The following is a 16,325-nucleotide window of genomic DNA, read 5'->3' as shown; positions in this document are numbered from 1 at the left end:
CTATTGTACTGTACTCATCTTTCTTGTAATGATGTGAGATGAAGTGAGAAGGAGGTAGGCATTGTGACTTAGCATTAGGCTACTAAAGACCTCAGGATAGGGGAGGATCTTTTACTTCCGGATTGTGGTTGACCCTGGGTAACTGACACCATGGAAACCGAAAACTTGGATAAAGGGTAACTATTGTATTATCTGTTGTCACTAGGGCTCTCCACCAGTAAAAATGCAAATGAAATAAATTTCACATAAATCCTGCAGGCTGGCAGGGAGAAAAAAAGAGAAGGAAGAAGAAAACAAAGGAAGGAAAAAGAACAAGAAGGAAGAAAAAAGAGAAGAAAAGAGAAGAGAAAAAAAGAAAAGAAAGAAAGAAAAGAAAAAGAAATTAGCCTGAGACCCAGCTATCAGATTAATTGTGGGGTGCAAAATTAACCACTTACGTACTCATTTCCAGGGAAGCACCCAAATGAAGTCAAAAAGGGAGTAAGCGTTATTCAACAGATTACCCTTCTCAGATATTATAAATTGATTTAATTTTTCTGAGTTTATGCCCAGAGACTTACAGAAGAAATGCTTTTGCTATATAGATTTTAAGCTACATTATACTGTTAATTTTGTGTATAAAGAAATCTAAATGTAAATGAGCCTCTCTTAATTATGCAGAAATTTAGCTAAATAATACATATTTGTTAAGTAAAAAGTTGTATTATATTTATTATCATCTCAAATGTTACAATACTGAGTTCCTCACACAATATTGAGCAAAACTGTCAGCTTTAAAGATAAAGACTAAAAAATAAATAAATAAAAATAAGGCCAATCAGTAAAAAGCACTTTAGTATTTTCTGGTAACCAATTAATGAAAACTGCTCTTCAGCTGGGAAAAGTTAAGCTTTTACAATCTAATACCTGGGTTGATGTTAGCTAAAGAAGTCTCATCTTTGAACAGGCATATTTACATCCTTTCAAGAAGGGCAAAATGTCCCCCTTCTCTCCGCTCCAGCAGGAGAGGGTGGCCACCGAGGAAAGGGCGAGCGGCAGGCCATGAATGTGAAGAAGGGCCGAGATGGGGTTGGGACGGGGGCGGAGCCCGCTCCAGGGACCTCAGGCCACACATGGAGCCCAAGCTGGAGCCGCAGCTGCAGGAAAAATCAGAATGTGGGTCTGAGTGGGAGCCAGCAGGTGGCTCAGGCTGGGGCCGCTGCAGAATAAGTGGCTCTTGGGACAGGAGGACGTGCTGGGGCTACGATGGATCATGGACGATTTACCTATGCTCCCCTGAGGAGAACATCTACAAAATCCATGTCATCAGGTTCAAGATTTGAGACGTAGATTCAGGCACTGTCCTCTGAAATCAAGAAGCCCCAACCTCAGGCGGTTGCCCATCAATCCACAGGACCTGAACCCCAATGCTGGGTGCTTTGTCTGCCCCGCCACCAATTCCGTGCCTACAGGCCTCCGCCTGAGGCAAGTGGGAGCCACGGAGGCATTCACAGTGGGAGACAAGCCTGTCAACAGCTTCCACATGATTGAGAGGTACTGATTCGCAACCAGCATCTCAAAAGCTTTGACTTCCACTTAGGCTTCTGCATCCCCAGAAGCAAGAACACCTGTGAGTACATCTTGACCCCACGTGTTCTGTCTTGGGGGTTTTCCAAGAGCCCTGGACCCTGAGTCAACGATGGGAGGGAGGGGGCCTGATGTCCTCAGTCCAACTCTGTGAAGCCCATGGGGCTTGGCACATGGGGTGGGGTGGTAGGAGGGTTGTCTGCCTCCATGTACAGGAAGGCCTCCTGTGTAGGGACCCATTCCCTTCCCCTGCCCACCACCAACGGTCCACTTAGAGTCGTAAATTCACAGATGGAGATCCACGGTGGGGTCTGGCTGCCAAGCTTCCAAAGGGAGTCTGGGCCCTGGCCTGAGCCCCAGCCCCAGCCCCAGCCCCAGCCCCTACCAACAGGGACAGAGCCACTGCCTGAGATGTGGGAGGGACCACCCCAGACTGTAGCCTGCGGTAGGAACTGGAATAGCTCTATGTAGTTTTCAATAAACTCTTCTCCTTTTCTGTAAATAAATAAATAAATAAATAAATAAGCAAAATTTTGGAGAAACAGGAGTCTGAACAGAAAATAACATAAATATGGCAATTTTAACATACTCTCTTGTTTACTAATATCTTCATTCCGTTAGGTAAACTGGCTCACACTTAAATGGATTTTATTCTCAAAATAGCTTCTTCTATGCATAGTTATTCAGCACTTCAATCTATTAATTAGCATATCAAATTTACTACAACTTGTCACTCTTTTTTTTTTAAGATTTTTTATTTATTTATTTGAGAGAGAGAATGAGAGACAGAGAGCACGAGAGGGAAGAGGGTCAGAGGGAGAAGCAGACCCCCGGCTGAGCAGGGAGCCCGATGTGGGACTCGATCCCGGGACTCCAGGATCATGACCTGAGCTGAAGGCAGTCACTTAACCAACTGAGCCACCCAGGCGCCCCTACAACTTGTAACTCTTAACTGTAGCCTGCTAAAATTGTCAAATAGTGTATTTAGATAATAAAAACATAGTCATTAAGAAAGAGCATATATTTCCCATTTTCTGTGTAGAAGAATTTTGCAAAAAGGACACCACAAACTTAAAGGATTAATTGCAGGAGGATTTGTTTAATAATCTCAGAATAGTTCAAGAAACATCAGAAAAGTTTATGAGAACACATAAGTTAAAAATGGCTTCTAATTTAAAATACATAAAACCATAAGCATTCTTATTAAAAAATATCCATTTTTATATGTGTTTTCCTCCACTCTTCCTAGAATGTTTACAACCTAAAAATAGACATTGCTTTGTTAAATATGTTTCTACTAGATATTGGTTGTTTCTTTTTCTTCTTTTGGTATTGGTTGTTTCTTAGTAGAAGGTCAATACATATTCTTCGACAATGATAAGATCTACTCAGTGTCTTGAAGTACTTGAGGTTTGATACCCATTTCTCTGGATACACCCAGAATAATACAGCTTTGCAAAGATCAGAGAACTCTGAAAAGGTTACGCTCAGTCTCCTGGATCCCTGGAGCAACAAAAGGCCTAACAGCAGAAAGAGTAAGGCACAAGAAAGCCAGAAAGCCACCTGGGGAGCAATGTGGTTAGTTAGGTCTATGTAGTTACAGCCTGAGTAATTGCAGGGTGCTTGCTATGGGAGCAATTTAGTTTTCTAGATCTCTGGAGCCTTGCAACAAGCAATAGATCAGACTAGCCACCAAGGAAAGATCTCACGTTACACAGCCCTCCATATGGCAAGGAAGGCAAAACAACAAAGGATAGGAATCAATCTTTTTTATGACCTCCATTGGAAAACCCAAGTAACATCATATGGTACAAGACTAAGTGACCTACCTTGGGAGAATGCAATTGTACCAATTCTTTGAAGCATGAAAGCAGCTCTGTGGATATTTGGTTGAATGATACATGGCTCCTAAGTATACTGTTGGGAGAAAGGTGTCTCATTCGAGTGAAATGTTTTGCACCATTATTTTCTAGGTTGGGCTGTAGAAACAGGGCTGTTCTAGTTTATTCTGTTTTGGGTTTAAAAATAATATATGCTGGTTTCCTAATGTTTGATATTCAGTTGATAATGGGTCAGTATTCTTTCTAAAAGCCACTGTCTTCATTTAAAGAAATTCCATTTTTTAAAGATTTTATTTATTAGAGAGAGAGAGAGCACGAGCAGGGGGAAGGGGCAGAGGGAGAGGGAGAAGCAGGCTCCCCACTGAGCAGGGAGCCCAAGGCAGGACTCCATCCCAGGACCCTGGGATTATAACCTGAGTCAAAGGCAGACGCTTAACCAACTGAGCCACCCAGGCGACCAAGAAATTACATTTTTATAAAGGGACTGAGTCTATACAATACTTAGCATTGAGTTAGCTTAGCTGAGGAATCATTTATCTAAAATTCAATTTCTTATAGAGAAAGACTGTGTTTCAGATGCACAGTTACTAAGCAGTCAGGTATCCAATCAAAAAATCAAACAAGTGAAAAATGGGTAAGATGAAAATGGATTTCATCTGAAATTGGCCCCAATTATTACATTTTGTATTTCATAACCACATTCTTTTTAAAAAGAATAAACTCTCCTACTGTAATTGCATTAAAATCATCACAACACGAAAACATGGGAGGGAAGCTGAAGGCCCAATAAAGACAGGAGAGAGATGATTTATCTCTCCTCCACTCAAAGCCATGATTGAGGCCAAAAAGAATGTTAAACAACTGTCCCATCCACTGAGGTAGAGAGCTCTATATAGAATTCCAGGGAATGGAAGGGGCCGAGACTCTTGGATAAGCAAAATGAACTCCAATGACTTAATACAAAGCTTAGGATAGTAAATGGAGAATAGAAAGGATAGGAATGATGATAGACATTATTTTCAGAGTAGTAGAACTGTCTCTGTACAAACATCTCTGGTGTTTAAGGTCAGTAACACAGTATTATTTTCTCAAATATAACACTTAGAGTCAGGTTATAAAGACAAAGTTAATAACCATTAGGAGAAAATGAATCACAAAAGTAAAGTAACTTGTTTCTATGCAGGGAGGATACTTCCACCTTGTTGATAGAGAGGTCAAAGAAAGGGCTGATTTTATGTATGTTCTTCAATTATTTTACAAAAACTTGGAACAGCTTGATCTTTTAGAATTATATAGTCGTTGCTATCGGATTTTCTGGATAGGAAGCTGACTTAGTAACTCTGTCTCTTGATTTACGGCTCAGGTAAAATACTCCAGAGGGGATCCCAAACCCAGTATCATTCTTTTTTCTGAGCTTTACAACCAGACTTTTATGTTATGCCCATTTAAATTATTCAAAAATAAGAAATAAAATTCCAGTAAGGCAGCAAGGAGGTACTATCTACCTCTGTTAAATGCTAGAACATGAGACATCAGGTTAGTCCACGTGGTTTCAGAAATAATTGAGTTGTCTGTTCCTCGTAACAATCCAATCAAAGATAATCTTAGTGTGCATAAAACTAAGGTTTATACATCCTCTCCATCCATAGTCACAAAAAGTATCTCTATATTATATATGTATAATATATAGTTTATAATTTAATATTATGTATGAAATATGTAACATATGTTATATACGTATATACTATAGTGTAATAATATATATATAGTGAAATGAAAGAGGACTTTGGTTGCAACTAGAAAGTTGCAAACTTTCTAGTTGGGTGAAAGCTTGTCTCTTGGCTCAGGTATAAAACCCTGAGGGCAAAGCATCCGGTATTGGAAACTGAAACTACTCCCTGGAGCAATAAGGACCGCCCTGAGCCAAAAAGACCCCATTCATGAGTGACTCCAAGACAGCGATCTCTTTAATTTTCATTATCTACCCGCACATACCCACCCACCTTTGCTCCACATTTTCCTTGTACAAATCCAAAAGGATTTTCAGCACTTTGGAGATAGTCTTTGAGACTCTAGTTCCCATCTTCCCAGTGTCAGTCTCACTGAAATAAATTCCTTTTTTGGTTTCACCACCACTCATGTCTCTGCCTTTGGATTTTGTTGGCAGCAAGTGGCTGACCCTGGTCTGTGTGAGACACCCAGAGCCAGGAGCTCTTGTACTCCTGTGCCCTGCCTATAGTAAGAGGCTTGCATAGAAATATTTCAAATCGGGCGCCTGGGTGGCTCAGTTGGTTAAGTGACTGCCTTCGGCTCAGGTCATGATCCTGGAGTCCCTGGATCGAGTCCCGCATCAGGCTCCCTGCTCGGCAGGGAGTCTGCTTCATCCTCTGACCCTATCCCCTCTCATGTGTTCTCTCTCTCTCATTCTCTCTCTCAAATAAATAAATAAAATCTTTAAAAAAAAAAAAAGAAATATTTCAAATCATTTTGAGGCATCAGAATCAGAAAAAACATGCATGAGCTTAACTGTATTGGAATTAGTTTCACAGCTAGCATTTTGTTATCCACCTGGAATTGACCAGTAACAAAAATTAGATCAGAAATATCAATTATAATATCATTGAAGTACTTTAAAGGCTAAACTTTCAGTCTCACAAAGAAACTAAACCCTTTAGTACACATCTTCTTTGGATGGCAGTAGGAGAATGAGGAGCATCAGGAGAGAGATAAGTAATAATACAACATTGATATAATTATTATTAGCATTTATTTATTACTTAATATAATCCAGGCATTATATTAACCACATCACATGTATTAACTCATTTTTAAAAATTTTTTAAAGATTTTTTTAATTTACTTAGAGCATGAGCAGGAGGAGGGGCAGAGGGAGAGCGAGAAGCAAACTCCCCTCAGAACAGGGAGTTGGATGTGGGGCTCGATCCCAGGACCCTGAGATCATGACCCAAGCCAAAGGAAAACACTTAACTGACTGAGCCACCCAGGTATCCCTGGATTAGCACATTTAATTCTCTATCTGGACTGTAGGAACTACTGTTGCATTTTTCAAATAAGAAAACTTGGGCAGCGAGAATAAGTAACTTGCTCAATATGACAGAATCATGTAGTATCAGAGTTGGGATCTGAACACTAGCATTTTGATACCAGTGCCTATGTGAAAGTGAACAATCTAAGGTGTGTCTAGATGAGCATAGAACAAGGATTTCAAAGGAAATAGAGATAGATCCCAAGATTTGGCATAACTGGCTGGTAACCCAAAGTTATTAACAACAGTAAAGATGAATTAAAAGTTAACAGTAGATTCCTCTGTAGTGATAGTTGTCAACTACTTAATGTTGCCACAAATAAGATGCGCCTTTCTATACCCTATACACAGTATATAGTTCACCCTTTGCTTAATTAAACCATGTTGTTCCCTCCATAACATTTAAAAATTAACCACATCAGACAACAGCTAAGATGACATACCTGAATTTTTTGGTTTAAGCCACCTCTGTAATTTCTATTTTTATATTCAAAATGAGAAGTCAGAAAAGACACACCTTTACACAATGATTTTGACTGTGACTTCTTGGTATAATTTGTATCTACCTACGGTTGTATTTGTTTACTATTCATTGCCACAATCTGCTGAACTTTTGAGCTTAAAAAAAAAAAAAAGACAACGACTAAAAGTTTATCAGATGTGATGTCACACGATGCTTTCATTTACACTATCACAAAAAGCTTGCTGCATCCCTTTAAAATATACTTTGTAAAGTATACTTTTAAATCATATTCTGAAATTTCAGCAGTATAAATTTCATTGTCATTAATGGAAACTGCCCTGCTGAAACCCCACATGATGGCCCCATAATGTACACTGTAGTGTCTGGTGACCAATATGGCCTATAACATATTAACTCACTCAGACACAACTAATGCACTATTTTGCCTAGTTTTATTATTATTCTCCTTCAAAATAAAAATATTTCTTCTATTAAAATTACAACTCGTGACTTAGGAACTATAAATAAAAGCAATTGCATTCCAACTCATATTAAAAGGCCAATATTGAATTTTTAAAAATAAATTATAATTTTATTTGTCAATTATATCTCAGTAAATCTGGGAAAAGTTCTTTAAGACAAATAAGGAAAAAATTGTAATAGCTATAGATGACCGACCATCCAAGGTAATTCTTCAAGATATGGAGAACTCTGCTCTGGTTTATGAGATGTCTTGTGCAGTATTCCTCAAACAACTTCTGGATAAGAAGATACTATATTCTGTTTGACAGTCCAGGCTATGCCTGATGTCTCACCATAATCATTAATAGTAATCCTTTACCTTCTCAAAAGTGCCCTTGTGTGGACTAAAATTATGTGGTTACTTAAAAAAGACTAAATATCCCCTGACCTTTCTGCTCATCAAGTTAGCTGATACTGAATTTGATCTTATTGAACAAAGTCTTGCTGCATCAAGGTTGAGAATATCATGTATTATCCACACTTTCATGGCCATAGAGTAAATATTGTACTACTGCAGAATAGAATTCTGAAACATAAAGCTACTGACTTGAAATGTTTCTTTTCAAGTGTACAGATCTAAGAAGCATTCCTTAAGTAATTCTACCTTGCTTAGTAATTGCTCAGATTTCTGTATTGTTTTTTCTGTTCTTAGTACTTGTAAAATTGTATTCATTATAACACAAAATGACTTGCAATAGGTGAATAGTATTTCAAGAAACTTATTTTATTCTGTTTTCTAGCCTATTCCACTTTTTAAAAGTGAGGTAATTAATTTTCTCTGAGGGATGCTAAATCAAATCTAAATACGTATATATATAATCATTAAGAAACCAGGATTGCCAGTCAGGAACACCAAGTGTGTAGGTTAAATTTCTTAGTTGAGAGAATTAAAGGAGTTGTAGAGAGTTGGGTTAGGCATTTCATTAAATATAGTTCTAGAGAGAAAATTATTTTGATGTTAAATACAATCTATATGAACCTTTTAGGTAGGGATTCTGTGAATGTCGAGAGCACTCAATATATCATGAGAGGAGATGAGCAGAAGATGGAAGAAGAGGTAGAGTTCAAACTGAGATGTATTCAAAATGCCAAATTTAAGAACAGTAATTATTACATAATTTTCAATAGTAAATCCACTTTCTTGATAGTTGCCCGTTGTCTTATTTTCAGAAGTCCATTTATGTGTATTTACATTAACCAAAAATTCTTAGATGTACCCTAAAAAGAAGGAGACCCAGTTTTCCAGTGTTTTGATGCTGGGATCATGCTGTTAAAAATGTTTAGTCTTATTCAATAAGAGATTTCAGCCCTAAGGTAGCCCTATAAATATGTAGATGTGAAATAATTGGCTGAAATTGACACAAAATTCTCCTAATTGGATGTGATTTGGATTTGTACACAATACAAAGAAGGTAAAGGAGAAGGTAACATCTAGCATAGTTCTTCTGTGGAGAATCATAACTCTGTAAGATTTGTTACCTCCTCCCATGTTTCCGGGAACTATTGCCAGTCTCCAGAAAAAAAGAAAAAAAGAAAAAAGTATCTTCTCTCTGGAACACAAAGTATTACCTACAAATCCAAATCACATCCAATTAAGAGACTGATATGTCAGTTTCAACCAATTATTTCAGTTTATTCCTCAGGTTAGCAAACCTGATACCTAAATCTCCCCTTCTTTCTAACTCTATTTCTATGCCTCTTTAGCTGCATCTCTATGCTCATTGGTTCAAATATCTTATTGAATTATTTTCTCATGTATAGTAGAGCAATAATTACTTTTAAATAAAAGAAAATAAATGCTATGGATATAAACATGCTGCCCAAAATTAATTTCTTAATCTTTAGGCTCTAAATTATATTGTCTGAGAGCAATATCACATTTGGCTCCCAGAGTGGATCAATTTAATCAATGTACAATAACTATTTGAAGATATTTGGTACATAGTAAGTGATTTTAATAAGATAAGAACGATGCCGCAGAGTACTCAATCAAGTTGTGGTGTATGTGTGTAATCAGAGGGAAGATTGAGAGGGGTTGGGGAATGGGTGAGACCTGACGAGGCAAAGTTGCCTTAACTTTAATATTGTTAGGTCATATATAGATGTTCCCTTGGTCATATGCAAATGATTATCTTCCTTAACAGGGTTTTGCAAACATTTGAGTTGGAGGAAGAAAAAGAGAGATTATCGGAAGTTAGAAGAAAACACATATTGAGTAACTTTGTGTGTCATGCTATATATTAACCGAAATATACAATGCATTCTCATTTTAATCCAATGACCCAGTGAGGCAAATAAAACTCACAATTGAAAATCTGATTTCTAGAAACTTTTCTCGGCAGTCCTATACCCCTTTGCCAACCTCTCCCACTCAGAGGTCAAACCCCCCATTCTTCCGTTCAACCTTGAAAAAAAGAAATAAAGTGACACTTCTGAGTTGTTTTTTTTTTTTTTTTTTTTTTAGAGAATGCATTTCTTTTTTTTTTTTTTTAAGATTTTATTTATTTATTTGACAGAGACAGAGACAGCGAGAGCAGGAACACAAGCAGGGGGAGTGGGAGAGGGAGAAGCAGGCTTCCCGCTGAGCCGGGAGCCCGATGTGGGACTCGATCCCAGGACCCTGGGATCATGACCTGAGCCGAAGGCAGTCACTTAACCAACTGAGCCACCCAGGCGCCCGACACTTCTGAGTTTTCAACATCAAAGGTTCAAATGAGAGACATTTTATGATCCTGATGAGACTGACCTAAGACTGAATGAAGCTGCTTTTCCTGTGTGCATCATGGAAGTTCTTTTGTTACATAATAGCCACATTTGACAGTCTGGACATTTATTAATGATCTTTCTCTCACAACTAAGAAATCATATATTTTCTAGCATATGTTTTTGGGATGCCCTTTTGATTAAAAAAAATAAATAAGAACACTGTCTCCACCTTTATAGTTTTTATGCTAAAAATCCTCTAAACCTCATGGTTGAGGTTCTTACTTATCAGGTTTGAAAGGGAGGGGTATTTTATCCAGTCGCCAAATCACGTGTTTGCACTTAGTAGCCTCAAGTGCAAGTCACCCTGTAAGTCCGAGCTAACAAGTTGGGGGCTTCCGTGAGTTACAATCAGGAACAAACAAGCTGCTCTGTACTGATCTAACAGGAGTTTGATGAAACTTCAAGCTTCCTCACAGAGAATTTCAGAGAGGTGAGATTCTGGGGTGAAAACCATAAAAGCTAGAGAACAAAGTAAAGGACTGTGTCTCTTTGTTGTCATAGTTATGTTTTCTAAATAGGAAACAAATGGCAGTAAATAAAATGTAAGGCAATCAATAGAAGGTTTATCCTGAAATACATTTTTTGACCACTATACTTCCTATTACCCAGCACCACTATCACTCAAGAATCTCCTGGAGTTTACCTTTTCCATCATGGAATTCATGTCCAGGTTTATGGATCACTCACACTCTTCTCTTTGTGACCTTCCTGAGAATCTTACCACCAAGAAGCCCTTACTTTTGCATCTATTTAAATCATTGCTTCCATTACTCAGCAATACTCTCAGAATATATGAGAATAGAAAAAAGTACAGAAAAAGATGTACAGACTTATTTTAAAAACATTTAATTTCATCTGCAACATCTCAAAATAATTTCCTTTTGAGGAGTCATGATTTACATCCAAAAATATAAATTACCTAAAGCTTTAAATACTGCTTATAATGTGTGTTCTATTTGTGGGTCTTATTGCTATGTTTATTATTAGACTTGGAGTAGTAGTAACAAAATTGATATGCTTCCCAGGGTGCCTGGGTGGGGCTCAGTAGGTTAAAGATCCAACTCTTGGTTTTGGCACAGGTCATGATCTCATGGGTCATGAGGTAGAGCCTGGCGCCAGCGGATGAAGACATTGGGAATCCGGGCTCAGAAGGGAGTCCGTTTGAAGATTCTCTCCCTCTGCCCTCCCACAACTCTCAAATCAATCAATCAATCAATCAGTCAATCTTTAAAAAATATGCTTTTCTTTCTGATGATGAAAGAGGAATACTTGTGAAAAGATATAATCTGTACATGGCATCTTCAACTTCCCATTTTGAATTACTAACATAATTGATTTTGTTATAATAAACAAGGAAGATTGATCAGCAAAATTAAAAAAAAAAGAAGTCCTTAAATGTGCTACTTATATACCTGAGGTTGTATAGATATATTTTTTTAGATACATGTGTATTCACATGTATGAATGCAGATAGAAAGTTTCATAGAAAGAAAATATTCGTTTGAAAGACTGAAAGGTAATAATCATGGAATTTCTATCATTATCACAGAATGGAGCTGTAGGCAAGTTATTATCATAAGAAGCTACATTTCTGCATTTCTTGACTGTAATGGTTTTCCAATCTCCATCTGCCACACTGTAGAAAACCTCATCCCCTGTTGCCTTCCACAGTAAATCATGCCTGATTGCTCAGCACCAAGCTTTATAATTTGAATCTCTGGGTCAAAACATTTACTAATGATCACTGTTCCAAACAGGAATAATCAATAGAGCCTACAACTGCAGCACTGGCCTTTCTGGTTTTAAAAAGAAAACTGTTTTTCTGCAGCTAATTATGTTCCATTTTAAGCAAATACAACATTTTCCTTTAAAAATTAATTTGTGCCCCTATTATGCAGTCACAAGGAATTTATTAAAAAAAAAAAAAAGACATGTTCCTGAAAGACACAAAGTGAATTGAAATCCCATAGACAAGATGCTAATACTAAATAAAATGCTCAAAAGTAAAATCTTGAATACCACAAAAAGACCGGAAACTAGATTTTTCTTTGTGTATTGTTTTCATTCAATTAAATAATTTTCTTCCTTTTATATTTTTCCATTTTTTTGCTGTTTTCTTCTGTAAGTTTTATCGTGTTTTCTTCAATAAAAATATCAGCTTTCTTGCGTATATAACAGAATGCCATCTGAAAGACTCTAAGATATATCTAAATTGAAGACTCTGTCCTATTTTTAAAAATTTTTTTAAATTTAAATTCAATTAATTAACATATAGTGTATTATTAGTTTCAGAGGTAGAGTTTAGTGATTCATCAGTTGCATAGAACACCCAGTTGTTCATTACATCACATGCCCTCCTTAATGGCGCCAGTTACCTCATCCCCCCACCTACCTCCCTTCCAGCAACCCTCAGTTTGTTTCCTATAGTTAAGAGTCTCTTATAGTTTGTCTCCCTCTCTGACTTCATCTTATTTTATTGATTCTGTACTATTTTTAAGGGTCCATTCAATTAAAAGATACCTGCTATCACTAAAATGATTAAAGACTATCAAATGCCTGTTGATCTTGAAAAGATCAAAGTAGTTACATCCTTCCTCTTTATTCCCTGACTTGACCAATACTGACACTAAATGTGCCTGTTGATTAGAGACTTGTCATTATAGGGACGATGTACTAATCAGCTGATTGTTAATGGACATCATTAGATAATTCACTGCCACATTTAACAGGAAAATTCTATTCCCATAATTTCCTCCGGAAATTTACTTGATTCACCTCTATTTTTATGTGCTTTATAGACTGAAAATTGCCATACAAATACTAATTTGCTCACTTTTGCCAATTTTCTTTCAATAAAAAATTTCAAAGGCATGAAGAGAGCAGTTAATGCTGTAGGCAACATTTTTGAGAGGAATACTATCTTACCAGGATACCACGTAAAGGTAAATAAACTCATTTCAAACCAAAACGTGGTCCCATCTTCCAAAAATCTGGAGTGAAGATACAAAACCATGAAAATTCCTTTTTCTCAACATTCCAGGGAATTCCTGGTTGTTTTCAAATTATAATTTGTGATGTAATTCATGAGAAAAACTATATAATAACAATTAAAAGACATTTTATACCATCAGTTTTTTCTCTATTTCCATCACAATTCCCTATTTTGATCTCAAACTATTTCTACATTAATATTGTAGATCATTCACAGTTAGACATGAAAATACGAGTTAATGCACACACAGACATTGTTTATACACATCAGATACTTATATTTGTGTTGTTTAAAAGTTAGAACTGCTGGTAGGTTTATCTTTTTTCTTTTTTTCTTTTTTTTTCTTTTTTTTAGAAAGGGAAAGAGAGAGAGCATGAGTAGATGAATGGCGGGGGTGGGGCAGAGGGGAAGGAGAGAGAATCTCAAGCAGACTCCCGGCTGAGCAGAGCTTCACGTGGGGCTCGATCTCATGACCCCGAGATCATGACCTGAACTGAAATCGACAGTTGGCTGCTTAACCTGAGCCACCCAGGCACCCCAAGGAAGGTTTGTTTTTTTTTTTTTTAACTTTTTTTTTAAAGATTTTATTTATTTATTTGACAGAGAGAGACACAGCCAGAGAGGGAACACAAGCAGGGGGAGTGGAAGAGGGAGAAGCAGGCTTCCCACAGAGCAGGGAGCCCCATGTGGGGCTCGATCTCAGGACCCCAGGATCATGACCTGAGCCGAAGGCAGATGCTTAACAACTGAGCCATCCAGGCGCCCTGGAAGGTTTATTTTTTTAATAAGAGATTATCTCCCCCAACTTTTACCTTGGTTTATCTAATTTTTTTTGTGAATATAGAAAGAATCATGCTTGAAAACTAAGAAATTACATCTACGAATATTTTATGTAAGTAAAATAAAAGGAATAGACATACTATTTTACTTCCTTCTGAACGTTTCTCTCAATCACTACTTTGGGGATCCAGTAGTAAATAGTTTGAAGTTCTTACAGCCATTCCTCCCATTTCAAAAATACACAATAGCTTCATACATTATCTTAGTTAATCCATAGGATAATCTTTGAAAGTAGTCATTATTACGCAGTTTACTGTAATAAAAATAGGGTTCAGAGTTTAAATTACTTGTCAAAAGACACAGAATCAAAATACCAAATACTTGTCTTAGAGTTTGAACTCAGTGCTCTCCACCATCCATTATCCGGTCATTTCCAGGCCAGGCTGCATTCCCAATGTGAACGGTCAGACTGTATGGTATATGAAGTAGGTACCAGTTGTAAGAGCAAACAGCAACCCAGTGAGAGTGGATCATGGCACTACATAAGCCCATCTCCACCAACCACCACCTTCACCACAAACCAGCTCAGCAGGGCCCTAGGTACTAAGGTTAGTTTAATCAGCTTAGTGATGGTAGAGAGGTGTTTTGCTTTCTTCCTCAATGTTAGAATTATCTGCAAGTACTGCTGTAGAACCGCCTGCCATTCTTCCTGTGGGTCTGAGTTAACTAGAGCTGTCTTGAAAATATCAATATCCAGAGACTATTTTAGATTTTGGTTTTCATATCTATAAATACATGTATCTGTAGCCAAAAGAACAAAGACTTTTTAGAATGCCCTAGAATAGGGCGCCTGGGTGGCTCAGTTGGTTAAGCGACTGCCTTCGGCTCAGGTCATGATCCTGGCGTCCCTGGATCAAGTCCCGCATTGGGCTCCCTGCTCGGCGGGGAGTCTGCATCTCCCTCTGACCCTCCCCCCCTCATGCTCTCTCTCTCTCTCAAATAAATAAATAAAATCTTAAAAAAAAAAAATCCCCTAGAATAGAGGTGTTTGGGAAGGATTTCATATGATAAATAATGAAATTAAGACTTGTTTTTACAGACTATCAAAGTCACTTGTATGGGAAACAATGAACATCAAATTGACCTGGCCAGAAAAATTCTAATACAGATTTTTAGTTTTTATTGCTGATATAAGAGTATAATTTTTTTTTTAAAGATTTTATTTATTTGACAGAGAGAGACACAGCGAGAGAGGGAACACAAGTAGGGGGAGTGGGAGAGGGAGAAGCAGGTTTCCCGCCGAGCAGGGAGCCCGATGTGGGCCTCGATCTCAGGACCCTTGTCATCATGATCCGAGCTGAAGGCAGACGCTTAACGACTGAGCCACTCAGACTCTCTCTCTCTCTCTCTTTTTTTTAAGATTTTATTTATTTGACAGAGAGAGACACAGAGAGAGAGGGAACACAAGCAGGGGGAGTGGGATAGGGAGAGAAGCAGGCTCCCCGCCGAGCAGGGAGCCCGATGCGGGGCTCGATCCCAGGACCCTGGGATCATGACCTGAGCCGAAGGCAGACGCTTAACGACTGAGCCACCCAGGCGCCCCAAGAGTATAAATATTAATATAAACCTATATATGGAAGACAGACAATATTCTCCCTAACCAAAATACATTGTATTTTGTAACTTGTACATTTGTTACAATCTTATATCTGAGGTAATGTTTTTCATTTTTATTGACTGATTGCTGATATGATGCATTTCTTTATATAGAGTTGTTGAGTCTATGGGTATATTTAGATGAGATATTTTAAATATGTTATTCATACATATATTTTGCTGTTTACCCATTTTACTGGGAAAACGAAGTCAAAGTAGTTTTCAAATCAAATGGAGGAAACTTTTTAAAAAATGACATAAGCAAAGGGACATATTCAAAGAGAACACTAATATGATTTCATTGTAGCCATAAATATGTAAATTTGATGAGAAAAAATAGTCTGTAAGACTGTAAAACTAATGAGATTTCATTACAAACAGTGTGTCTGTAGTTAATACTACTCTTCTGTAGATAAGAAGATAAATTTTATGTTATGTGTTCTTTTTACCACATTAAAGAAACTGGTGAGATTTTAGTGTTTCAAATTCATTTTAAGGATGGAAAGAATGTAAGATTTAAGATTAACACAATTAAATAAATTTTAGCTCAAGATTATTATTGGCATGCTTAATAAACAAAATTATGACATTATCATGGAAAAATTTATAAGTATAAATATATTTTATAAAGTATCAATAACAAATGTTGCCAATTTTCATGGTTTACTTAAAAAATATACACTCTAGCTCAAG

The 16,325-nt window shown here is 37.3% G+C and overlaps 1 pseudogene; it reads left to right on the top strand.

Moving 5' to 3' along the window:
* The first annotated feature begins 1,041 nt into the window (after positions 1–1,041).
* LOC123862172 (protein unc-119 homolog A-like) lies at positions 1,042–1,671 on the top strand (annotated as a pseudogene).
* Positions 1,672–16,325: the final 14,654 nt, after the last annotated feature.

The sequence above is a fragment of the Mirounga angustirostris genome, unplaced genomic scaffold (genome assembly GCF_029215605.1).
Source record: "Mirounga angustirostris isolate CCGP_5_RB_7025 unplaced genomic scaffold, mMirAng1.0.hap1 SCAF_9, whole genome shotgun sequence".
Taxonomy (NCBI): Eukaryota; Metazoa; Chordata; class Mammalia; order Carnivora; family Phocidae; genus Mirounga; species Mirounga angustirostris.
The sequence above is the reverse complement of the archived record's forward strand: the minus strand, read 5'-3'. Positions and strand labels throughout refer to the sequence as shown.